General features: G+C 45.0%; 1 long non-coding RNA gene across 1 annotated transcript in view; it reads right to left on the bottom strand.

Moving 5' to 3' along the window:
- LOC134807651 (uncharacterized) overlaps positions 1–27,797 on the bottom strand; it is a 40,309-nt gene that overhangs the window by 6,403 nt on the left and 6,109 nt on the right. Inside the window, exons 2-3 of the long non-coding RNA XR_010148647.1 lie at positions 18,245–18,371; positions 16,528–16,645 (exon numbers count right to left, since the gene is read on the bottom strand). This is a non-coding gene — a long non-coding RNA (uncharacterized LOC134807651). The remainder of the gene's footprint in view (positions 1–16,527; positions 16,646–18,244; positions 18,372–27,797) is intronic.

Below are 27,797 nucleotides of genomic sequence, written 5' to 3'. Positions count from 1 at the left end.
AAACGAACTTGGGTTTTATATTTGGAGGAAGTCAAATGCTCTGATGAAAAGAAGAAATGGAAATTGAGCATAATTTATCACAAAATAGGCAAAGACATAGAAGGATGCTTTCAGGCTTTTATGAAAGCAGCTGGGCTGGATTCAGAGGACAGAGGAGTATAACAGACAAGGGGATCAAGAACCTGCTCACTCCTGAGAAAGCACCCGGCAGCTCTTCTGTGTTCCTTGTTCATCTGTTGAAGAGGCTGCCCCCTCAGCCTAGTGCAAACAGCTCAGGCCATAAGGGAAAGAAGGGGGTGGGCAACTCTGTCCATTCTGAGCTGACTTGCCTGCTGGGAGGAAGGCACACCGTAAGAACTCACTGGGGCCCTTGAATGATCCAAATTTTGGATATTGATTGAGAATGCTTCAGAAGATTGCAGATCTTCCAGATCTTCCAGAACTGTGGGAGCTTTGCTGGAAACTGCAGGTTGAGGGAAAAGGTCTCTCTTTTGTTGATGAAAGGTTATTATTCTTAAGAATTAGTGAGGTTAGGGCCGGGTGCGGTGGTTCACACCTGTAATCCCAGCACTTTGGGAGGCCGAGGAGGGCGGATCATGAGGTCAAGAGATCGAGACCAACCTGGCCAACATGGTGAAACCCCATCTCTACTAAAAATAACAAAAATTAGCTGGGCATGGTGGCATATGCCTGTAGTCCCAGCTACTCAGGAGGCTGAGGCAAGAGAATCACTTGAACCTGGGAGGCAGAGGTTGCAGTGAGCCAAGATTGAAGCACTACGCTCCAGCCTGGCGATAGAGCAAGACTCTGTCTCAAAAAAGGAAAAAAAAAAAAAAAAAAAGAACTAGTAAGGTTAGTTGGTTAGTTAGGTCAATGTCACTGCCTTACATTTTCTCACTGGTTCTTCCTAAGGTCAAAGTGCCAAGGATCCCAAGTCTCTGAGATGGATCTTTATGTGAAGCAGCTACAATCACAGAGCTTCTGGATTCCTCTCACTATTTGTTCTTACTACAGAGGGGCTGTCATGGAGTAGTTTTCTTCTTTTCAAGCACCTGAGTGAGCTTAAGAAGTGGGTGAAGGGTGTTTGGCAGCCAGGCTTTGCTCTTTCACAGCCCTCCATGGTAGACAGGTCAAGCGGACCTTGCTCCCACGATTTTTAAAATTGTGATCCTATGTCCCTCTTGAACCAGTTCTTAGCTAAATGGTTAGCATATTCCTGGTGCAAGGTGCATGTTCACTGAATGCTTGTTTTGCTGGTTAAAACAGACTTAACATCAAATCATTTTAGGACATTTAAAAGTACTGAATTATTTATCTGAAAGAAGAAGGGGCTTAATATTTGCATAAGAGAAGGACAAAAAATGGTCCAGAAGTATGTCAAAGAGCCGTGGCAGAATCATCACTCTTTTTTAAGGCACTATCTGGTTTATGAATCTTCTGTGTCTGTTGGGGTGGAGGAGTTGGGCAGACACACAGGGCTTTTAGCTAAGAGTGACCTCTGCCTGGTCTCCCGATCAGGCCATTCACTCTCCCAGGCTCTTGTATTTTGCTTTACCCTCCCTATTTGCACCTTCTACACACATGATTTTGGATTTTAAGATCTGATTTTCCACATACTTTGAATTTGTGTGGTTCAAAAGTTTAAGACTTTTTGACCAAATTTGGAAATTGAATAGATAATCTTGCCTATCCTACCACTTTGTAAACTTATTAATTACCTTGATCTTCCATGTTAGGCATATTTAATGTATTTTTAATCACTTAGTAGAATTGTCTAATACAGAAAAATAAAAAGAAGAAAACAACAAGAGTGAGCTACTGCCCAGACAAGGCTTATTAATTACAAAAGAAAAATTGTGTTACACTGACTGTAAAAAAAATTGTGCTTTCTTATTTTTGCTATGCTTTCTGAAATAGTTTAAATGCACCAAAATATTCTGTTACTTCAAACATTAAAAAAATTCACCTGTGACACTGGGTAATCTTGGTGATTTTGGGAAGGGGTAAAGAATTCTTTAACACCATAAAAAGTACCTTTTCCTGGTGTTTTTCAGTGTCATTTTGAGGGGTTATTTTACCAGGTCCTTGGGCACCTCTGTGCAACTTTGTCTGTCTAATGTCATGAGGTCAGCAAGAATATAACTCAGATTCTAAACTCTTGCTTCCAGACTTTGAAATTTCGCCAGGACAAAAATTAGCTTCAAGTGCTTGACTCAATTTGCTAGATTCCAGAACTTTCCTGGATTTCAGTTGGCTAATTTCTCACCATCTGCTTAGCTGTTTACTGCCTTTAAGCCTTTATAGAGAGATAGATATGGATAGAAATAAATATTTATGGATATAGATGTAGACATATGTATTTACATATAGATATGGATGGATGAGACATAGATTGGCATTTTCGGGTTGTTTCCAACAGAAGCGTTGGTCTAAATTACCTGGTCTGCCATTACCCAAAAATGAGAGAGTAAATAAGAAGGTTAACAAGTTTTTTTTACAGTTAATATAACGTGATTTTCTTTTTTTACTTGTGTATATTATCTACTGTTGCTCTTAATTAATTTATTAACTCTGTAAATGGTGGCTTAAGCCTCAATTTGGTGCCTTATTTCCAAATTCTCACTTCTTTTAAAAAGAAATCCCTTATGTGAAACTTCTATTAATAACTAAATTCACATTCCTTTATTTTTTTTCACCCTGCGGTTCAGAACGCTCGAGGAAACTTCTTGTTTTCAGTTTGTGTTTTTTTTCATTCTTTCTTTTTTTCACCCCGCAGTTCAGAACACTCGAGGAAACTTCTTGTTTTCAGTTTGTGTTTTTTTCCAGATTAGATTGTTTTGGTCTTCACAGTTTTTTTGTCTTTCTTTGCCCTTTCTTACTTTCCTGTTTCCTTTCCTGCAGAAAGCTTAAATAAATGGTGTGTTGGAGCTGCTTCTCTCCACATTGGGGATGAAAATAATATTTTTCATGATGTTGTTGATTCACAAAGTAGAAAGTTGCCTTGAACTTCACAAACCAAACCTGGGCAGGTCTTTGGAAACCTCCTTTCTTTTTGCTCCGTTGTCCCCTTTCTCTCAGTCTCTGCCTCTTTCTTCCCTTTCTGAAGTCATTTGTTGTTTATAGAATTAGGTTAGGAGGTCGGGTTTCTTATATTCTTATCTCACAAGAGCAAATTACTGATGGGATGTATTTTAGAATGCAGGGGAAGGGGTACTTGGACCACAAACTTTATTATGATACACTGGGCTTCTTCTGACACAGAAACTGCTGGGTCATGCTTCTAACATGCCAAAACAGAGTTTCTAACATTCGCCCCCAGGATCTGGAAAGCAGTCCTCATAAAATCAATGAGACTTGTCCTTTCCTTCTCCCTCCTCTCGGCCTAGTCAAGTCCTGTCCTGTTCAAAAAGTGCAGTCAAGACTTCCCCTGCAACCGTAAGCTTCGGGAATGTTTTAGATGCTACAGTTTCTCTGGTTCTCCTGTGTCCAGACCCTTTTGGCCCTTTGTTCTCAGAATCAATCAAGTCTGCCCTCAGCTATGCCCGGCTCTGCTCATCTCTAGTTTCCTTCAACCAACTCCTTTGTGGTCTGCACCCAGTCCTACGCTTCTCTAACCCTATGACAGGCAGCCTCTGGCATGGCCCAGTCATCCTCAACTCCGGATGCTCATACTCCTGGGGTTCTTTCCCCACGAGGGTGGGCAGGACCTATGACTTAGCACTAATAGAATGTGGTAAAAGGGAAGAGATGTCACATCTGCTATTAGATTATAGAAAGACTGTGACTTTCCTCTGTCTCTCCCTCTCTGCACCTACCTCTCCCCCAAAGTCTTCACAGCTCACCTGCTCTACTGAATCACACTGCCATGTTATGAGTTGCCCATGTGGAAAGGGGCTGATGTCTTTTGCCAACAGCCATGAGAACCCGAGCACCTGCCAGCAGCCACATGCGTGACCTCGGGAGCAGATCCTCCTGAGGAAAAGCCTCGAGATGACTGCAGCCTGGGCCCACACCTTGACTGTGGCCCTGTGAGCGACCTAGGGTCAGAGACACCCAGCTAAGCCACACCCAGACTCCCGACCCACAGAAATCAGGATATAATAAGTGGTTGCTGCTTTAAATCGCTAAGTCCTGGAGGCATGTTCCACCCAGCAATAGGTAACTAATACAACCTCTTGTGGAATTTTTTCTCCATCTCCTCTGGGTAGCATGTTAGAATTGTCTTGGGGCAGGAGACTGGTTAAAATACACACATTTGACAATACCCTTAGAGGCGCCAGCTGATGAGTCTGGAGTGGTGTCTAGAAATCTGCCTTTTTAAGCAGCATCTGGGACTTCTGATGGTGGTTCAGCAGCAAGCACAGAGAAAGCCTATCTAGAATGGCTGGAACCACCGCACTCTGTTGCAGTTCATTTTCGCCAAGTGGCTAGGGTAGAGAAAAGCTTCATTTATGGTCATTCAATATTTATAAAGTAATTACTAAGCAAAAGTACCATGCCACTCATCATAGATTATATTTTCCAAAGAAGTCTGCAACAATTTCTCTTGTCTCATGTGCTCTTCTGCAAGGTGACCTTGACATTCCTCATCAAGAGGTGAAGCCTCGTTCTCCTCCCCTTGAATCTGGACTCGCCTCGTGACTCACTCATGACTAACAGAATGCAGTGGAATTGGTGCTGAATGACTTTCATGGCTCAGTCAGGAAAGCCATGCTTCTGCCTGGTTCTCTGAAGACCAGGACAAGCCACGATCCATGTAGGAAGTATGATTACTTTAAGATCACCATGCCATGGGTACACACTGTAGTTGACAGCCCCAGTCCAGCTGTACCCAGCAGCCTGTGCACCTGCCAGCCATGTGAGCAAGACATCGTGCAAGGACAGCCCACCAAGCCTTTGGATGACATCTGATGGTCACCCATGAGAGGCTCTAAGCTAAAGCTTCCCAGCCAGCTCTTTTCAAATTCCTGACTCACAAATGAGCAAAATAGGCTGGGCAGGGTGGCTCACACGTGTAATCCCAGCACTTTGGGAGGCCAAGGTGGGTGGATCATTTGAGGTCAGGAGTTCAAGATGAGTCTGACCAAAATGGTGAAACCCCATCTCTACTAAAAATACAAAAAATTAGCCGGACTATAGTGGTGCGCACCTGTAATCCCAGCTACTCAGGAGGCTGAGGCAGGAGAATCGCTTGAGGCTGGGAGGCAGAGGTTGCAGTGAGCTGAGATCATGCCACTGCGCTCCTGTCTGGGTGACAGAGTGAGACCCTGTCTCAAAAAACAAACAAACAGACAAAAAACAAACAACAACAACAACAAATTAGCAAAATAAAGCTAATAAGCAGAACACTGCTTAAGCTGAAATTGCAGATTAAAAGGCACATTCTTTGCTCTCAGTTTCATGACTAAAATCATGGACAGAAATCATTACAACTGGTCCTGGAAGAGAAAGGGCTTAGCATCTGAGCTGAGGGTTGGAGGAAGAGTGCAGTTTGCCATGATCCTGGGTCTTGGGAGGCAGTCCAGCTGCAGCAACCATCCCTAAGAGCTACAGCAATTCAGCTGTAGTATAGGGTTCAAATAGTGGGTAAGGGGCTGATAAAAGTGGGGAGGCCTGTCATGGACGAAGAGCTATTGCACGGGGAACCTACTATGCCAGGCTAAAAAATGGTGATTTTGTCTTGGCCCCAATCGGTGAGTGCTGGAGATTTTGGAACATGCTTATCTGGGTGGTATAAACACCCATTTCTTGGTGGAAGAAAAGCAATAACTCTTTGCCAATCAACTGAGTGGAAAAAGGACCGCATTGCAAGCCAAGCAGTTTCTATTTAAGTCCTTGTGCTCCCTGTGACTCACCCTATAATTTTGAAGAGATTACTTAAGGCCCATGCCCTCCTTGTAAACACCTGTCACTCTTCTGGTTTGCAGAGATGCTAGGAGGCTAATGAGATCACACATATGGAATGTATGGGAGCTTCTAAAAGAAATAAACCAGATACATTCACGGTAGTATTATCATCACCCCAGCCGTGTGGAAGTGTGGAAGGCAGCTTTCTAGCAGACCTAGGGGTTCTGAGCAGGGCAGAAGCCAGAAACTCAGAAATAAAGGAAAAATAAAGAAAGGTATTTGGCCCCAGAGAAAGCAGGGAGATACAGAAAGGACTGGAGAGTGAAAGACAGCATGACACAGGATGCGCTTGGCTGTGAAGGAGACCCCTACACCTCGCTTGGAGTGAATGACGGGGAAAGCTACGCTGATGCTCACACTCCTGGGGTTCCCTCCCCATGGGGGTGGGCAGGACCTATGGCTTAACTCTAACATAGAATATGGAAAAGGGGAAGAGAGGTCACATCTGAGAGCAGGTGATTGAAAGACTGTGACTTCCCTCTGTCTGTCCCTCTTTGCACCCACCTCTCCCATCAAGTCTTCACAGCTCACCTGCTCTACTGAATCACACTGCCATGTCGTGAGTTGCCCATGTGGAAAGGGGCTGATGTCTTTTGCTAACAGCCATAAGAACCTGAGCACCTGCCAGCAGCCACATGCGTGACCTCAGGAGCGGATCTTCCCCAAGGCAAGTCTCGAGATGACTGCAGCCCGGGCCGACACAGAAATTCAGAAATCCAGAAAAGTGAGAGATGCTGTGAGAGAAAGATGAGGGAGGAAAGAAGGAATGGGCCAGACTCTGAGGCACAAGGCTGGAGTGTGGGAGCTGAGGAAGCGCAGCGGGGCTGGCTGTGGATAGATGGAAGTTGAAGAGGAGGGTCTTGAATTATGGGGTGTGAACCAGCCTCCCCCAAGCTCAGCAACTGGACTTTTTCGTGCAGTGTCCTACAGATTAGGAGGAGGGTTATGTCTCTTTAACAATGTGTGTGCTGCAGCAGCTTTAGAGCAATAGAGCGAAAAAAGCCCAGATGTTCTAGGAGGAGCCTGTGGTGATGATAGATTTCAGTGGGCATGTGTGAGAAGGGATCCAGGAGTATGACAGGAGCAGTTAGAACAGGCCAGGTGAGAATAATGGGCCACTGAGTAAGACAGTGGCTGTCTGGAGAGCCCTGAAGTTGTTCCTACTATACGTGGTTTCCACCACCTGCTAGACTTAAAATAGCATTTCCATGTGTCTGCACCCTGAAGACCTCCTGAGTCAGGTTACCTACCCTCCTTTGCAAAGCAAACACCCCCTAAGGAATCCCAGCATTGTCTTGTGTACCCCTGCACCAACTCTAATGCACTGGACGTGGATTGAGAAAAAGAAAAGGAGCACAGACCCCTTGGGTGGGACCTGCCTTTGGGGCTGTGCCTCTGAGCATTCATCCTAGCTGGAAATCCTTTGCGCCTGTGGTGGTTGTGAGAGCACAACTCACAGGAACTCCTGCTGTATCCTCCCACCTGCAGTCGGGGCTCCAGAGGATGCCTTTGATCTTGGGGACATGATTCTTTGATCATGTCCCCCTCCCTGCCCTGCCTTTGGGGGGACCTTGCACCTCTTTCCCTCCCCAAACATTGGAGTTATTGCTGCTACTTTTTTTCAGGAGGAATAACATGTATGACTTTCTTTATTGATTAGCTTTCAAGGGCATTTGCTAGAGAAAGCAGGCTATGGGGAGAAGCAGAGGTTCCAATAGCCCACATGGTGACTCGGTTTCCTTATAGCATCTGGTACCCTTGACTGTGTTTTCTGCTGGCTTGGGTTGGTCAGGCCTGCTCTCTGGGTCTCGTCTTCCTCTGGAGTGTTTCAGATGATCTATTAGGTGTGTGAAATTCACAGACTCAGCCAAGGGCTGTAAACATTTTTATTTTATGACTCCTTACCTTTATTTAATATTTGTCTTGTAACACAAACTGATACTTATGTGCTACAACTCTTTTTGTCACCCGGGGGTCTGTTTTCCAAGCATCTAAAGGTTGAAGTATTGTAAATGTATTTTATTTATGACATTGAAAAAATCCTTGTAGGACAAAATGTTTTTTTCTATGATTTCAGCTCCTCCTTCTGAATAAATCAAGTATGTTTAGAAAGAAATAACATTAAAGCATAGGCATTTAATCAAATCAGGCAAGTCACTCAAAGCTTACTGAGTGTTGGGGTAAGTAACCTCTTTAGTGAGCTCTGTTCGGAAAAGGCTATGTTTGGGCTGCTTTTCTGGTTCCTGAATAGAAGACCCATTCAGACCATTGCAAGTCCATGTGTCATCCCTCTCAAGTCTATGCACCCACCTTAGGTTCTTACATCCATGCACAGCCAACTACAGGCTGTTCCTTTGTGCCAGGTCCCAGGCCCATGCCAGGAGTGGGAATACAGAGGGCTCACACTCCAGACAGCAGAGAAGCCACTATTCTATCATGAAGCTGCAGAGGACTATGGAGGCAGCAAAGGGAGAAGTGCTACCTCATCCTAGGCAGGCTGGAGAGCGCCTCCCAAGAATGACATCACAGGGGAGGGGAGGAGGAAGGGCATGCACAGAGGTGCAGAGGCAGGGAGCAGGGAACCCTCTGCAAAGCCCAGGGGGGTGGAGGGAGAGGAAGGGCCCAGCTGAGGCACGGGAGCCAGGCGTGCCAGGCATTGCTACCCTGGGACTTTGGATTTTATCCTTCAGGCCAGGCACTTTTTAAATTTTTTTTTTTTATTTTTTGAGACAGTCTAACTCTTGTCACCCAGACTGGAATGCAATGGCATGATCTCGGCTCACTACATCTGCCTCGTGGGCTCAAGCAATTCTCCTGCCTCAGCCTCCCGAGTAGCTGGGATTATAGGCATCTGCCACCACGCGTGAGTAATTTTTGTGTTCTTAGTGGAGACAAGGTTGCACCATATTGGCCAGGCTGGTCTCAAACTCCAGACCTCAGGTGATCTGCCTGCCTCAGCCTCCCAAAGTACTGGGATTACAGGCGTGAGCCACTGCGCCCAGTGCTTTAGACTGTTTTTGTTGTGTGTGTGTGTGTGTGTTTTTTTTAAGTCAGTGGAACTTTGTTTTAGGTGAAACATGAACACAAGCCCAATGTGTGAACCGGAGGCCAAGGGGCTCAGTTGGAAAGAAAGGTGGGGGTCCTCAGCCTTCCTCTTCCCCATTCACCTTTCCAAAGGTTTGAGGGTCTCCTCTGCTCTGCAGAGCATGGTCTGGAAACGCACAAGACCATGCTTCCCCCAGTGGTCAGTGGCATGTCTGACTGCGATCGGAGCCTCAGCTTCTCCTGCCCTGTTGCCCAGTCACCATGCCTGGTCTCACCTCTTCTCCCCAGGCCTCATCCAGCTCAACTACTCATGGAGATGCAGATGCTGCTAGCTCACTCCCATTCTCCCCTCATCTTCACCATCAGAAGTGGAGGGGGTGATGCCTGGCTCATGATGGTCCTGTGCGAAAGGAGGGAGAACAAGCCCACAGCAGGCCTTCACCCAGAGGTGGCTACTATGATCGCCTAGATTTGCATGCCCGGAAAGCTCATGAGTGCACAGGAAGTGGAGGGATAGCCTGGCATCTTCCTGAAAAATCTATTCCTGAACACAAGGAAGATAACACAAGGCCACACCAGAGACCCCTGTGGTTCACTTTTCTTCTTTCTCTTCCTAATGAAGTAGGGCCCAGCTGCCTCCTTAAAGACTCTTCCACCTGTATCCAGTTCCATCACTTGGACAAGCCGCCCTAGGACCCAGATCCCATTTTCTACTTTTGTTTGAGAACGTAGACCATCTCTGGGAGGTATGACAGTGTAGATGACATCATCTCACAAATGGAAAACCAGACCCTCAAAGGTAAATATTGCACTTGCACCCCAATAGAGAGCTGGGAGCAGAGGCCAGTGTGAGGACTTGACACTCCAAGATGCTAAATGTGTCCTTGTTTTCTGCAAAACAAACAGAACACTAAGAGAAGTGAGGTTGTCTGCCTCAAACGCAAAGTTGAAATGAGTCTACTTGTATGATCTTCAGGTGGACTAAAATCATCCACACAGAGGGCAGTGCAAGATTGGACACCATAGAAGAATGAACAAATTGCTATATGAACTATAAATTGCTGCAGAATGATTAGAGTTTGGTACCAGGAGAGAAAAACAAAAATCAAACAAGCAAAATAGGACATGGGCGTTGGAGAACCGACCGAGGGTTTTCTAGGGGAGGCTGTCAGGCTGTCTTTCCCAGAGGCTCATGGACAAGAGGGCCACCTCTTAGGCAGGGATGGGCTAATAGAGAGGAGATGAAACAAGTGGCCCATTGCTGCTCTGGTCTCAAGGTTGTGGCAGAAGTTCCTCCACATGGATCTCCTGTCATTTTTAGGAGAAAGCTGCTTATACATGCAAACTTACCCCAACCACTCTAAGACTTTGGTTTTATTACTAGTTCTGCTGTTCATATCTCTTTTCTGTCAGATCCCTGGGGAGGTGCAACTGCAAGCAGTGGTTGCAAAGTGACACTTACATATCTACCAGTCTGGCTCTAAAAGTCTCACCAATGAACACCTAAGGCCCTGTTCTGCTTTCATAGCTCTCTGAACACTGAGTTTTACCCAACAGTGCTTCCAACATTTGAGTAGGAAAGAGAGAAGGGTGAAAATAATTGGCTTATGAGGGTTTTCAAGGGTGAATTTTGCTGACCTGAATCATTTGGCTGCTGCATCCAGACACCTGCAGTCATGTTTTCAATATGCAAGAGCAAAGAGGAATTAGGTATGCCAGAACAGAGTCGTTTGTGTTCTTTGCAGTCTGTTCTCTGTACAATCACAAGGCATTTTTTAATGATATTTCAAAACACTTTTTCAAAGAGAGTTTAATGCAAAGCAGATTTCTTTGTGTAACAAAGACAGGAAGGATACTGCTTGACAGTAGCTCTTAAATCCAAGACTACGGAGGCTATCAAAAACAATCGTCAGCAGGGCAAGAACTCAAATTTTGACAAGAGTTGTCAGATCCTGTGATTTAAGGGGCAATACAAATTTGTCAAAGGTGTCATCCTTAGGTCATCAAAAATGTGTGTTGTGCTTATCTAGATTTCCCTCCAAAGGACTTGCAAAGGTTAAGAGAACAAGTGATGATATCTGGACAGGCTTGCGATCCCAGGCACAGGTTGTAAGGAGGGCAAGGGTGAACGATGGGGCTTTGGGGATTTTCACTGATAAGATTTTACCTGAAAGGTCAGGTGAGTCTACCTCTGTATTCAACACTCTTAGGGTGACATTTGTAGGCATAGAGACCCCATTCTTGCCGTCAAAGAGTTTACATCTAGATAGCACCGCTTTCTCTCAGAGTGCCTACGAAGCACTTAACAATCAGGGACAAAATCAAACATGAGCTGTAATAACATCACCAAGGGCTGTGCAAATTATTTAACTCATTTTGAAGTGAAGAAGCTAGTAAAATGTCACAAAAGTTTCAAAGGATAATCCAATAATGATTTATGGATTAAGAATATTGAAACAAATTTGTAAACGGAAGCAAAACTGGCTTGGAGTGAAAGTCATTGTTTCTTTTTGGGATATAATTGATTTGCATGTCTATGAACAATTATTTGCATTACTATCAATTTTCCACATGTTAGCCAAAATATCTACAGTAGTGTTAAACAGCTCGGAGAAAAGTCTCTGATCCCTAAGGTCCAGATCATCCGAGGGACACCCTCATCCATTGAGAGGATGCCCAGTAATATTTTTGCTTATTCCAAAGTCTTGTATTTTTCCTTACATTGATAATTAATGCTGGATTCTGGAACACTTCAAACATGTGTGAGAAAATTGCTGTGTGGATGTGGGAAAGGATCATGAAGCCATCGGGGGATGTGAGTAATTCCCCTTCACACTGTACATGAAAAGCCACTCTATTAGTCCATTCTCACACTGCAATAAAGAACTACCTGAGACTGGGTAATTTATGAAGAAAAGAGGTTTAACTGACTCAGTTCTGCTGGTCGTACAGGAAGCATGGTTGGGGAGGCCTCAGGAAACTTATAATCATGGTGGAAGGGCAAAGGGGAAGCAAGCACCTTCTTCACATGGTGGGGCAGGAGAGAGAGAGAAAAAAAAAAAACCAAACACCGCATGTTCTCACTCATAGGTGGGAATTGAACAATGAGAACACTTGGACACAGGAAGGGGAACATCACACACCGGGGCCTGTCGTGGGGTGGGGGGAGGGAGGAGGGGGAAGGGATAGCATTACGAGATATAACTAATGTAAATGACAAGTTAATGGGTGCAGCACACCAACATGGCACATGTATACCTATGCAACAAACCTGCATGTCGTGCACATGTACCCTAGAACTTAAAGTATAATAAAACAAAAAAATGAAAAAGAGAGCGAGAGAGAGCATGCAAGTGAGTGAACAGGGAGGTGCTACATACTTTCAAACAACCAGATCTCATGAGAAATCTATCATGAGACAGCACTGGGGGATGGTGCTAAATCACTGGAAACCACCCCCATGATCCAATCGCCTCTCACCAGGCTCCATCTCCAACACTGGAAATTACAATTCAACATAAGATTTGGGTGGGGAGACAGAAACAAACCGTATCAGCCACATAATGACTAATGGTGAGGCGGACAATAACCCATGCCTCAAGGTCTGGGTCTAAAAACTTCTGGCTCACATTATGTTCAAAGACTTTTTCTTTTGTTGTTAGATTGGGAGATGTTTTAAAAAGTAAAAATTACACCTCAAAGAGAGTATTCTTGCAGAAATTTGGCCTTTAATAACACTGTCATTTGGAATCAATGAGTGAATGAGAGCAGAGGTTTGCTAATTTCTATAATACCCAAAAGGCAACCACAAGTGGAGGCCAGTCTCTGGACATCTTCAGATGAATACAAAATTTCTTTAGGCAAGGCAGTGTCTGTGGCCTGGAGATTCCTTCAACTGTTTGCAGAAAAGTAAATGTAGTTGCAGAAGTTTTAGATAGGTCATTGCTTCTCACTTACAGTTGTAAGTATTTAGATCAGTGCTTTCTAACTTTAATACACACATGAATTATCTGGGACTGCTGTCAAAATGTAGTCCCATTCCCTAGGCCTGGGGCAGGTCCTGAGATTCTGCATTTCTAACAAGGCCATGCCATCACTGCTGATCCGTGAACCACACATAACTCAGGAGAGCTGACCCTTCACTCCCACTCAACATCAATGAAGCGGAATAGGTTCGAGGGAGGTGGGAATGGTTGGCCTTTTTTCCCCTCCCCTTCTCTGTTATCAGCAGCACCCAGTGGGTGGTTGAACTTGCATTCTCCCTGAGAGGCAATGTGACAGTGTGAATTGGTCTCCACTTCTCAGGAAAGCATTGGTGGGGTGTGGAAAGAGCTGACTTTCCTTTCCACCTATGAAAAAAGAGAACACCCAGAGGGAAGCTGCATGTATGTACCTGGCCCTTACTCTGCATGTTAGCAGGGGGACTACCTGCTAATAAAAGAAGACTCAGTAAAATCCAGAGTCTGAACCCAAAGACAGAGGTTACAATTAATTTGTCACTCACCATAACAAGAACAAGGAAAACTACAACTTGAATGAGAAATGACAACCCACAGATGAATTACCAAGATGAATCAGATGCTGGAAATATCTGAGCACCCACCATAAAAACTCTTCAACAAGCAACTGCAAATTATCTTGAAACAAATTAAACAATTGGAAATGCTGGCAAAAAAATAGATAATATAAAAATAATCATATGAAAATTATATAACTGAAGAAATACTATCACCAACCCCTCCCCTCCCCAAACAAACAAACAAAACAAAAACAAACTTGCTGAATGGGCTCAACAGAAGAAGAGAGATGGCAGAGACAGAGTCAGTGAATCTGACAGCAGATTAATAGGATTTACTCCATCTCAACAATGAGAAGAAAATAGACTATTGGGGGAAAAGACAAAAATTATCTCAGGAATCTGTGGGGCAATAACAAAAGAACTAATATTGATATAATCAGAGCTCTGGAAGGAGAGACAAGAGAGTGAGATTGAAACTGTAATTGAAGGAAGAATAGTTGAAAACTCCCCAAATCTGGCAAATAGGATAAGTCCAAAGAAGTTCAGGCCAAAGCACTTCATAATTAAACATGAAGTGATTCGTGCAATGATACCACATCCGGAGTGTGGTGGAGGGGCTTGGTGATGGAACATCCAGGAGGACCGTGTGACAAAGGCCACTATGGAGACACAGCCTCCCCAGACACTCTTGGTGAGTTCTTCCTGCTTTTCAGATTAGGTCCTGGGGCGGCGAGATGAATGGAAATTGTTCCTGCTCTAAGAAGATCATAGGTGATTTGTGGGGTGGACGTATAAACCATCTATGATGGTGAGAACAAGAGGATTGTTCTGCCCCTGGCTGCTGTAATGAGGCCTGTCTTGATTTTGAGAAAATCCCTCTACTTTGCATATCTGTAAAGTGGATGTACAGATTCATGTGCTCTCTGAGTGTGGGACACAATTAATATATAGATGATAGTTGCATAAAATGCCCTTTTTAAAGTTACATTTTAGAGAGTTGGAGCCAGGGTCTCCCAACATTTGTGGAGCTCTATCACTCTGACTGTTGGCTCCCAGAAATGATCTGTATGGATTTCTGGTCCTCTCTCTCCTGGTATTGGGACTCTTTGCTATGAATGCAAGAGATGGTTCAAGAAAATGATTCTCCATTGCAATAGCTACATGAGTACAGGGGAGACTGGATTCCTCATATGTGTTCTAGGTTTCTCAGCATGTCATTGAAGAGTGTTTAGGGATCTTGTGAAATTATTTGCAGAAGGTAAGTTTCTTATTCCTGCAAGGACTCTGGCATAATTCCTTGGCAAACTCAGGATTCTATGACCTGCGTAAATCATATCCATCTCTGGATGGTTTTCTGTATACCAACTGGCAACTCATCATTCTTTTTAATAAGGTTAAAGCCAGGAGAGAATCCAACTTCGGTGTTTTTATATTCCTGTAAGAGGCTCACCTGTGAGAAAACTGAGCATGCAGGACCAGGAAGGTGAGGATATGAAGCTGGATGACAAATCAAACAAGCCCCACACAGAACTCTGTGAGTCACATCTCAGAGTTGTCCCCATCAGGAAACAAGGAAACCTGGCAGGTGGGGCATTGACACAGGGAGAAAGATCAAATTCTTCAGGCACTTCCAGCTCCCAGGAGTGGGGAGGGTGGGCTCCAGCAGCCTGTAGGCAGCTTCCCAGCAAACAGACTCAGATGCTGGTGCTGGGGCTACACCAGGAGCCTGGGCATGAACCAAGTACTGGATGAAAGGGGACACTATACCTATTGGTCTGTTACAGCAACACTGTGTGAGCCTTGCTAAATTACCTAGTAGATTTCCTGGTCCTTTATTGAATTATTTTGTGTTTTTTCCCCTCAAACCACCTCTCTGCACCCTTAGTCGGTGTCCTTTCTGATGACCTCCTCATCATCGATGCTCAAAGCTGAATTTATCTGCATCATCTCTTTTTCTCTTCTGGCTGCTACTAACTTTCCCTCTCTCTTACCAAAAATGCTATTTCTCAGCATGCACCCCAGGACCCTTCTTTTTATGCTTTCCCAGGAATTACAGGTCTTCTCTTGCTATGGGCTCATTTTCAACCCCTTAAGCGTGCTTTAGTATCTCCTATCCCTAAAAGACAACAATAATCCCCATTCTCCAGCTTCTCCAGCTGCTCTATCCCAACCCAAGTTGCCTCTTGCCTGGGCCACATTCATGCTGGACTCACAGCAAATTCTTTCATACCTGGGCTACCAGCTGGACTTTTGCAATCATAAATCCAGTCATGTTTAAAACTTTCCCATGGTTCTTCCTTGTGCTTCAGAAAAACAGTGTGAACTCCTACAAATGACCTCCAAGGCTCAGCATGACGTATTCCCTGCCACCTCTACCTCTACGCTGCACCTCTTCCTTGTATCCATCACATTTCAGCTCCTGGCCCTCTCGGGATGGCTTGAAGACTCCAGACTCATTTCTACGTTAGCGACCTTGCATATATTTGCTCTGCAGCAATGTGATTTCTCTTGTTTCTATAGATATAATAACTATGACATCCTTGCAAAGGGGGAGGCCACTCCAAACTCATTTATATTATATTCATTTGTATTTATATATCATTTATATTAATATATCATTTGTGTTATATATCCATAGTGTTTTCCCAAAACCATGTCAATAGAAATTTATTTAGTCTTTTGCCAGAGACTGAGCAGTGGTGGGATTGAGGGTCAGAAGCACATGTCTTTCCTCTTGTGAAGATTCAATTGCTTCCTTTATTATTAACCACTAAGGCGCTTTATAGCTCCCTTACATCCTGGCTGCTGTTAAGATCATACGTAAATAAACTTTGTCTAAGGAAAGCAAAATTTGGCCAGCACTATTCTGAAGCTGACATAGTTTGACTTATTGTAATAAGCTCATTTCTAAGCATTCTATAGAAAGAAACAGTGACTAAAACATAGCAAGATTAGTGATTTCAGGAGTATTAGTCAGAGTGGACTAACGGCTATAACACATGAGTCAAAATTGCATTGCAGGGCATTAATGAAATAAAAATGTAATTCTTACTCACAACGCAGTCATATGTGGATTGGAGAGGATTCTCTGCTCCACATGGTCATTCAGGAATTTAGGCTTCTTCTATCTGTGACTTGGCCTTCCTCTTGGTTCCTGGAATTCTCTCCATTCACCTGGCAGATGGGAAAAGAGAGCAGGGATTACATGTGAGAGATTTCATGGGTAGGTCTTGGAGATGGGGCACACTACTGCTCACACTCCTTTGGCCAGAACTCAGGGCACATGGCCTCACTCAACCCCAGGGGAAGCTGGTTGGTATAGTTTGGATGTTTGGCCCTCCAAATCTCATGTTGAAATTTGATCCCCAGTGTGGGAGGTGGTGCCGGTTAGGAGGTGTTTTGGTTCTGGGGGTGGATCCCTCATGAATGGCTTGGTGCTGTCCTGGTGATGAGTGAGTTCTTTCTCTATTAGTTCCCAGGGAACTGATTGTTAAAAAGAGCCTGGCACTTCCCTCCCCTCCCTTTTTCTCTTGTTGTGAGATGTCTGCTCCCCCTTCCCTTTCTGTTATGAGTGGAAGCAGCCTGAGACCTCCCTCACCAGAAGCAGATGCTGATGCCATGCTTCTTATACAACCTTCAGAACCCTGAGCCAAATACACCTCTTATCTTTATAGACTTCCCAGCCTCAGATATTCCACTATAGCAACAAAAATGGACTAAAACACTGGTAAATGCCATGCAGGTATGTGCCAGGAGAAAGGACAGCACAGGTAATGGTGACAATTGGCTGTTTCTGATTCATCAACCCAAGCTCCCACATCTAGAAAGCACCCACAATTTGGATGTGTCAATAAGCCTGATAAGAAAACAAAAGCAAAAGAAGCCCAAACACACAAACAGTCTAAAGTAAAAGCCTTTTGGAGAAAGAAAACATGGTTTCAGTAGTGATTGCCAAAACCATCCACACCAGACAGAGTCTGCCATGATCTGAAGCAGAGGGTCAGCAGGGCGAGGGGCCCTCAGCTGCACAGCCCTGCCAACTGGGAGTGGTGCCCACAGCACACGCGTTTAGTCACACGGTGCAATTGCTGGCCTGCCTTGAACCGTGTCCATCTGCTCGGTGGCACTGCTGCTTAATCGGGCCCTTCGAGCAGGGCACAGGTGCCAAGCCAAAGGGGGGCTTATTGGGAAGCCCCAGATTGGACATCTGCTCCCTCTAGAATCCTCTGGGTCAGACCCATGGCACAGGCAGGCCCCCTCTCCTTATTTTTGTTGACAATAGAAGAAAGGAGGCTCCGAGATGCTTCTGGCTGCCAGCGCTCTGGCTGTCTCTCTCAGGGCCCTGGACACCCCAGAGGCCACATTGGGAGGCAAACATGTGTCCTGCAAAAGTGCTGCTGGGACTTTCTGGGTGGAAGCCACATTCTCCAGGGGACAAAGGGACCTGAAAAGAAGAGTCCAGATGCTGCCCAGATAAGCCTGGGCCATGCCCAGGGAAGGCCAGCTCAGAGAGGGCACAGCTTCACGTAAGGACAGACGCCTGGGAAGGAAATGGGAAGCCTGCTGGCTGCATGCCTAGCGAGCTGCAGCCGCAGTGAAATCAGCATGGCTGGACTGTCTATATGGGACCCCACTCCACCATCATAACTGCCTGATGATGGGAGAATGGCCTGATCTCACTCTGTCTCTGTTTCCTCTCTCAGAAAATGGAGATGATAACCTATAGGACTGTTAGGAGAACCAGGTAAGTTACTGAAAATGCTTGGAACAGACCTCAGCCATAGTGGGTGCCACTCCAGATGTCATCAGCTTCTCTTAGTTACTGGGGCAAAACTGCACACCCAGGAGCCTGCAACTGCACATCTCAGCACTCGGTGTGAGCCATCTTTAAATACCTGTGCTAGGAGGAAGAGTGTGCGCTCAGCATCTATGGATTCAATACCAGGGTCACTAGTCACAGGTGGCTATTTACTTTTGACAAAGTGAAATAAATGTAAACACTGATACCTCCATGCTCAATAGTCACATGTAGCAGCAAGTACTATGACAGATATGGTAGATAGAGAACAGTTTCATCCATGCAGAGAGCTCTACTGGGGAGTGCGGATCCAGACAGCAGCCAATGGATAGGGAGGAGCAGGCTTACCTACCTGCAGACCTGAGTCAGGTGGGTGTGTTTCTGGAACTTGCGAGGCCACTATAGTGGGAGCAACGTGCTCAGCTGCCTCTATCATAAGGACGCAGAGGAGGAGGGGCCCTAAAAACCCGAGGCAAAATGGAGATAGACGTTTGACGGTCAGAGAATGTGCCCTTGCCAATGTCTGAGCTGAGTGGGGGCCCAGCCAATGCCAAATAGTATTTCTTAATAGATGAATGGAGTGGGCTGAGAGCAAGACCTTCCCCAGGGGGCTGGTTTACAGGAAGCACTCAGCCCTGAACCTTCTTTCCTCACTCTTGCAGTGGAGATTACAGCAATGAGGGATCAAAATATGAAGCAATCATCAAAAAGCAAGCCCACTTCTCCCATCTCACACTTAGCCAATGTCATACCCAACAAGAGACATGGCTCAAACTTATCAGAAGGGCATTTTACATCTCATTTAAGTTCACATTTTTGGTGCAAGAATTTAAACTCCAAATATCTGAACACATTGCTTCAAGTTGGAGTAGGGGGAAAGGAGGGCATATCATTTCTTGAAGAGAAATATAGGAACTAGGCCTGTAGGAAGAAATAACAACAATAATAATATAACAAAATGCAATAACAATTATGGAGCATGTGGAATATTTCAGGCACATCTCCAAATAATAGAGCTGTATTAATGCATTCTAAGCTGACTATAACTCTATGGAGGTTGATATGGTTATTATCTCCATTTTACAGAGGAGAAAAGTGAAACACAGAGAGGTTAAGTAACTTGTTCGAGGTCACACAGCAAGTGAGAAGCAGAACTGAAGTTTGAATCCAGGCATTTAGACTCTGGAGCTTACATGCTTGTCCACTCTGCTGTCTTGCCTGAACCTTCTGCCTCTTAAATCTTTGGTAGATATTGACTTCTTAGAAATATATATCAATATGTGTGCCCCTGTCTCTGCAAGGTGAGAAGTGTGTTTTACATGCATTAATATTTATGTTAGAAGAGAAGTTAGTGTGTTTTACATGCATTAATATTTATATTAGAAGGCACAAACAGGTGGCCTGCTGACTTCTAATGTTTTATTTTATCTTTTTATTTTTTAGGCTTGCAGTGTTTTGGGGGGGACAGAATTAGCAATAATTTTAAAGAGGCATACATAAATTTATTTTATCTTCTAGGTTTTCTTGGAAAATAGGTCACTAACAATATTATGCCCATTGTCTTGTATGGTAACAATTAGCTGGGGCTCAGTTGCAGGGCTCCATTTGACCAGTGTACCCCCTTCCTCTCTACCTCCATCCACCTAAATATTTTCCCTGCTGGCACTTTTTCTTTCAGGTTTATAGAGCTATAATCACATACAAATAATCGCACATATTCAAAGTATACAATGCGATGAGTTTGATGGATGTACATGATTGTGAAATCGTCACACCAACCAAGGTAATGAACATATTCATATTCATCACCCCCCAAAATGCCCCGGGCCCATTCCTATCCCCTCCTCCACTCTCAGCCACCTTCTGGTTTACTTTCCGACACTGCAGATAAGTGTGACTTTTCTATAATTTATATAAAGAAAAATCACACCTGGTATACTTTTGTTTTGACTTCTTTCACTCCGCATAATTACTTTGAGATGTATCCATTTTTGTGTGTATTTCCGGTTTATACCTTTTTAGTGCTGATGAGTTTTCCATGGTTTGGAGACACCACAGTGTGTTTATTAACTCCCTGTTGGTGGATATTTGGGTTGCTTCCAGTTTGGGCTGTTCCAATAAAGTTGCTGAGAACATTCCTGCACAACTCTTTCATGCTTCCAGTACTTTGGAGTAAATATTTAGGAGAGGAACTCTTGAGTTACATGATAGGTGTACGTTTAACTTCTTAAGAAACTGCCAAATTGTTTTCCAAAGCAGGTGGATTGCATGTCCAGGGCCAGGCACCTGTTGACGTCTGACTTTGCCACCCATGGTGTTCTGACAGCTGGTGTGAGAAGTTGTAAACACAGGCTTGAGGGAGTGGGTGATGGGGCACCAGGGATGCCCTTTCATTCCTCCATATACCACTGTAATATCATACTTATTGGGAGTGCTGTAGTGGCCAAAGGACTTTCACACAGATAGTTGGCTCTAGGTAGAGTCCAATTCCACATGTAGCGAGCTCTATCCTTACCACAGGGAAAAAGCTAGACAGGTAGAAAATGTACAGCTTTCCATGAACCTGTCAGAGAACTGAGATCACAGGACAAACGGCCATTGTGAAGAGTGACAGGGGCCAGCAAGGGACACAGGAGTCGGACATTTGCGTACCTGGGTAGAAGTCACCTTATAAGCCAGCAGAGACATTAAACTAGAAATTTTGATGAGTTGCTAGAGCCCAAGGGTAGGCTAGCATGAAAGTGGGAGGCTCCTGGGGACTGCAGGCAGAGAGGGGCTCCTGCTCTTTGTGAATGGTGTCCCAGGTGATGAGACATAACAGCAGAGCATCAGTTTCCCAGGCCAGAGTGAGGACTTCTAGTATGAAGCTGCCTGTAGGCCCAGGGATTGGTTAGGTTCTAGTGTACAGCTTCTCCTAAAGGCTGCCTCCATGGAGAAGAAGGTGACATTTTGTAGACACTTGGGGATGATTTCAGCTCTCGCTCACTACAGACCATCAATTTATCTTAAATGTGCTGACAGGTAGACACATATTCATGTTGCAGATGTTTGGAGCAGGAGGTTGAAAAAGGTTGGTACATGCATTTGAGAAATACACATTGAATCTGCTTACTACATTGGGCCCTTTGCTAGGATTTGGGGTACAATGGTGACTTAGACAGGTCTGTCTTCAGGGAACACCCACCCACTGGAGGTGACAAATGCATTAACAGGCCATTATCAACAATGGGGTAACACCTTACAACAAACCCCACTTTGGAAGCCAAGCAGCCTTCCCGGAGGAGGTGGCATCTGGTTTAACTCTTACCATTGGTAAGAATTAGCTAGAGTCACATGAACAGGGGCTCAGCTGAAAAGCAAAGAGGGTGTGCCAGGCAGGGGAGCCCTGGATCAAAGGGACAGAGTCAGAACGAGATGCATGTGTTACTGGAAATTCGGGATGCTGGAATATCGCGTGCGCGCATGTGTGTATGTGTGTGTGTGTGGCAGGGGAAGGGGGGCGAGTTCTGTGTTTATCCCAATTCCCAAAGAACTCATAGCTCTAAGGAGGCACGGTGATGCACAGGCTGCATCCCTGGGGAGGGCTAGGAGAGAACAGTTGTTCAAAGACGTAAACGAAGAGCCCCCAGAGTCAGGTGAAGCCCTTCTGCTCCCCTGGATCTGGAAGCCTGCAGCTATTCCCACATCTGGATTGCAGGTTCACAAACATCTCCAAGTCCTGATGCCACCATCCCTTTAAAAGTTTATTGTGAAAACAGAAAGAATAGAACCAACGTGCCTATGCATACCACCTGGCTTCACATGAGTTCATATTTTGCCATATTTGTTTTCAGATGTTTTCCTTCCAAGAAATGAATCATGGCATGCAGAACTGAATTTTTTTTTTTTTTTTGAGACAGAGTCTCGCTGTGTCGCCCAGGCTGGAGTGCAGTGGCATGATCTCGGCTCATTGCAACCTCTGCCTCCTGGGTTCCAGTGATTCTCCTGCCTCAGCCTCCCAGGTAGCTGGGATTACAGGCACACGCCGACCCACCTGGCTAATTTTTGTATTTTTAGTAGAAAGGGGATTTCACCATGTTGGCTAGGCTGTTCTCAAACTCCAGACCTCAGGTGATCTGCCCACCTCGCCCTCCCTAAGTGCTAGGATTACAGGTGAGGGCCACTGTGCCCGGCCTGAAGTTCTTTTAATAAACTCCTGACAGACAACCTCATTTTCACTCCACTGGTACAACGTCCTTTTCCAACAGTTTAATTTGTTTCCTACTTATAATGGAACTATAGCAAGTTATTAAAACGTCACAGAAAATATAGTCCATAATAATTGCACGTTTTAAAAAGTTACAGAAATGGCTTTAACTGTAGGTATCATTCTTCCACTTGCTTTCTCCTCCGAGCACAATGTTTTAGAGACTTATCCATGCTGCTACACAATTATTTATTTTTACTGATGCAAATATTCTATCATACAAGTATAAAAGCCGTATTCATTGATTTCTCTATTAATAGATGTTTAAATGTTTCAAAAATTCTTATTGTTAACAACAATGCTTGAATGAATCTCTTTAAAATGTGGGCATGCCTAGTGTGATGGCTTATGAATATAATTCCAGCACTTTGGTAGGTTGAGGTGGGAGGATCACTTGAACCCAGGAGGTTGAGGATGCAGTGAGCCATGGGGGTGCCGCATCTCAAAAAAAAAAAACCATAAACATAAATAAAAAATAAAAATAAAATGTGAGGATGGGTGAGCAGTGACGGGTCTCACAGTCTGCCAGAGAACCTGGAGAGCACTGGCCCAGTCCTACCCCACAGCGGCCGGGAGCCTTCTCTCTAGGGGCATGGCCAGGGCTGGGCGAGCCTGTTAAACATCTTTTCAAATATTTTATTGAACATGAAAGTTTTTTCTTTGACAAATTTCATGTTCATATCTGTTGCCCATTTTCCTATTCACTGTTCATATCTTTAATATGGGCTTGAGGGAATTATTGATTAATTCTCTAATATGACTGCTTTGTCCATGATCAATGTTGCAAATGTCTCTGGCCGTGGCTTATCTTTTACAAATGTATTACTTTATTTCTATTTACTTGTGTTCTGAATGTATAACACAGCCATGTGATTGGGAAATTAAAATGCTTTGGGGTTCACATCTGTCAGCTTCCAGCCTATCCCTCTATTTGTATGAACCACAGAATAAGTGTCTTAAGTGACCTTTACTATCAGCTCCATTTTATTTTATGGATGAGGACACGGACCCATGCAGGTGTGTCCTACCTATCTAGTGTGCACAGCTGAGTCGGGGTCTCTGTGCAGCCCCTGTGGCTCGCTGAGGTCACACTACACACAGCCCAAGGTTCTAGGATGTCCTGGGCTCCCACGAGCTGGGCTTCACCACCTGCTCCAGGTGACAATAGAAATTTCAGGTGGGTTGCATTGTTGGGACAACATATTTTTTTAATGTGGAAAATGAACTAAAGGGTAAAACAAAATTGGCTTGTCTCCAATTTGGAAGTGGGGTGAGGAGAGGCCCAAAGAAAACGGAAGAACAGAAACACCTTCCTATCAGTGTCCCTAGCTCTCCTTTAGCCTGTCTTCCTATGCAAACACCTAGAGACACTGGACTAACAGTGGCCACATAGTTCAAATACAACCAGTTACTGGTTCTTTCTCCACAGCTAAACCTCAGAGCTAATTAAAGTTGTTGTGTGGGAATGTACAAGTTTTTCATTCTGGCATTTATCTCAGGGTTCTTGGAAATTTCTCCAGAAAGGAAAAAAGAATCAAAACAAAAGAATTAACAGAAGGTGTATTGGTTTAAGTGCATTCTTAAAATGTGAATTTATAGGAGGAAGTTGAGATGTGGAATTTTCTCCAGTCCTTGAGCAAATGAGCTGCTTCCTCAAGTGTTTCCTGACCCATCTCTTCCCTCCCTGGACCACAGACAGCCTGCGGCTCCATTCTGTAGACACGGAACCTTTGGGAGGGCAGGGCCATTGCCCTTATGAGGCTTGCACATGGAGGTCAATAACCCATCTCCCTTCTTGAGGACCAAATTGCAGTTCTCCTGGTGACAGCCTTACTGTCTGTCTATGCTAAAAAAGTCCACTGGTTGCCTAGGGATGGGGTGGAGATTGTAAGGGGTCAACGTGGATGTCTAGAGTTGGGGTGGGGCCCACTTGGGTTCACAGTGGATTCCTGGAGACAGGAATGGAGGGCGTGACAGGAGAGAGGAGAGACTGTTCAGGATCCAGTAAACTCCTGGAGTTGGAACCTATACAGTCCAGGGTCACGGTGGATGCCTGGAGACTAGCTGGGTATGGTGCAGGTCACGTTGGTGCCACTGTGTGCCTCTCAGGGATCTCTGCATGGACAGGGCCAACATGAAGTAAACACTGGAAACCCTCTTCCCAGTGGGTGTAGACGTGAGGTTCCTTCTCTTTGGGTTGTCTGACATCCCTATGTTGCTGGATGCTCTGAGGCTCTGAAAGATAATGGATTTATTTTGTGTTTTCCCCAACCTTGAGGCCAAGGCCCATGGAACCAATCTAGGGCAGAGACAGAACAGATCTTGTGGACCCAGGAGGCTCTGGACTCGTTCTCACCGAGGTGAAGAGAAGGAGAGGGGCAAGGGCCGTCTTCTAAGTGAGGAGATTTCATTTGGTGCATGTAGGTCAGCAGGGCCGTCTTCTGACTGAATCACAGCTTCCTGTGTCTTTGAAATAGGGTCTAGAAACGAGCTTGTCACATTTGCTTCTCCCTCAAATGCTCAAAGGTGCAGGGCTGCCCTAAGGGTCCAAAGGCTACTCCAAGGACAACTTGTAGGCTGGGCTCTGGGCTCCCAGGCCAGCGCATCTGGACTCAGGGCTGGACAGCAGCCATCCAACGCAGGTATGTGTGGTGTGTCCAACTCCAGGATCCCACCACCCATTTGAACACCGTGCTGTGGGCTTACTTTGTTTAGAGTTAAGTGACTAAACCACAGTGAAAGTGAAAGTACTCCTTGGATAACATTCTAGATCTGACTTTTTCCCTTTTTTCAAAACAGGCAGCTAGATTGGAAATTATGCAGAATAAACCATAAGAAAAACATGTACAGAGGCAAGCAGCTGACTGGAAATAGGATTCCAGTCTCATCAGTAAGCACTTAATTGTGTGTCCACCACTGCAGCTGTTGCCGGGAGTTTACTGGGAGGTCCTGTCTTCACAGATATCTGGAAGTGAAACTTGTCATCCATTTCTCCTAACTTCTTGCTGAAAACATTTACAGCCTTAAGATGGGACATTCAGTGTTCCTGTTTGGATTTGGGGGTATGGAGGAGAGGTCCCTAGATTTCAGGGTCCCAGCTACATCATATCAGTGCCCAAGGCCATGTCCACACCATTGGGTGGATGTGACAGGCCAAGTCAAGGGGGACCAATGACACCAATTTTTAGTGTCACTACAGAGTTGATGGAGTGCTCCCAGGGAGCTTCTGCACTGACTTCAGCTTGTTGAAGGCAAGGTAAAGGCCAGGCTCGGGGTCTTGTCTGAGGTCTTCAGCCACATGTCACAAGGCTGTCCTGTGCTCCGGAGCTGCTAGCACTCACAAGACGAGGGTCTGCTGTGCCCTAGCTGGGGCCACCTTAGTGGCTCAGGGTGGCTGCAGCTTCTATCGGGACCCCAGTGGGGCCTGGGGCTGAGTTTCTCAATCAATGTGCTGCCCAAAAGGCCCCGGTGCTGCAGCAGGGCTACTCTCTGCCACTGTTCTCCTCCCTTTCACTGATGGTGAAATGGTCACTGTGCTCCTTAAGAGTCCTAGGTTGCCTCTCTATCCTTGGAGTTCAAAGGGGCTTGAGAAACCATCTGGTACAACTTCTCATTTAACAAAAGGGTTGGAAGCATCATGGAACTCTGACTAAATTAGCCCTGGCAGCAGCTTGTCCATGGCTGCCTCCTTTCTTTTGTTGCATTTCTTTGTGTTGGTAGAGGGAAGAACAGGCACATGCAGGATAACTCCCTTGTCTTTCGTGGCATGGCTGTGCACCGTCACGTCATGCTACTGCACCACGGCCACCTACACTGTGAATCTGATGTCCACACCAAGGGCCGATGATCATGTGGCGCTCATTTTCAGCGGTGAGCACAGGGGTGGCAGTGCCAGGGTCCCCAGGCCCAGCCACAGGGTAAGTGCTCGTTTCCAGGCACCCTCCCTTTCCTCCCTCGTCACTCCCTCTGCCTGGGAGCCCCTTTCCCTGGACTGCTGGTAATCCTACTCTTCACCCTGAAGCCCCCCAGTCATGCTTATCTACAAACATAGCCACACACACAGCCACACACACACACATGCATTCCACTTACATACCACATGCACCTGCATGTGCACACACGTGTACACATACACCACACATACCACATGCACACACACAGGAGCTTGCACACACTACACACATACCACACACCACACCTCCACACACACCCCACATGTATCCACAAACATATGCATACAACACACACTTACACACACACATGCATACACACATAGCATTCTTCTAGTCATAGATCAAACACAACTAGAGAACAATGAATGTGTGTGTATGTATATGTGCACACGTATGTGCCTTTTAATAATTTAAATTAATCACATTAATAGGTCTTAATCCTGTTACAAACTTTTGCATGTTAAAAAGTCAACTAATTAGCCCAAAGCTATGATTATTTTGCATAAATTTGGAAAGTAGTCATTTTTAGCTAGTTTTCTGACTGTTTTACAAAGTGTTATTTAATGTAAGTATCATAGGCTTACATGGTAAAAATTCAGAGAGTACAGAAGGAAATGAAGAAACATAGAAAAGTTTCTTTCGTGAACTTCCCTCCACTCTCAGCTCTGGTCCCTCCACTCAAAGGGAGACATTACTTAACAGCCTCCTATGTAAACCTCCAGAGAAATGTTGTACATATGCCCATGTGTGTCTATGCTGCAAAAATCCACACTCACTGAATGATTTCACACCATTATTCACAATGTTTAGCCACTTGCTTTTTTTACTTAATAATTTAGCTTTGAGTTTCATCTACATTCATAACATACGTATCAACCGAAGTGTTCAATAAATATGTTAATAAATAACCGAATTTTCATCATGTTTAAAATGTGCAATATTTTCTGCACATGTAAATTATATCTCAAACACATGGTTAAAAAAGCAAAATTCTGGCTGGGTGCGGTGGCTCACGCCTGTAATCCCAGCACTTTGGGAGGCGGAGGCGGGCAGATCATGAGGTCAGGAGATCAAGACCATCCTGGCCAATATGGTGAAACCCCGTCTCTACTAAAAATACAAAAATTAGCTGGGCGTGGTGGCACATGCCTGTAATCCCAGCTACTTGGGAGGCAGAGGCAGGAGAATCGCTTGAACCAGGGAGTGAGAATTTGCAGTGAGCCGAGATTGCACCACTGCACTCCAGCCTGGCAACAGAGTGAGACTGTGTGTTAAAAAAACAAGCAAACAAACAGACAAAAAACTAAAACTCTGCTGTTAATTACCCTG

Source organism: Pan troglodytes, chromosome 11 (genome assembly GCF_028858775.2).
Source record: "Pan troglodytes isolate AG18354 chromosome 11, NHGRI_mPanTro3-v2.0_pri, whole genome shotgun sequence".
Classification (NCBI taxonomy): domain Eukaryota; kingdom Metazoa; phylum Chordata; class Mammalia; order Primates; family Hominidae; genus Pan; species Pan troglodytes.
Note: the sequence above shows the minus strand (reverse complement) of the source record. Positions and strands in the feature narration are given on the sequence as shown.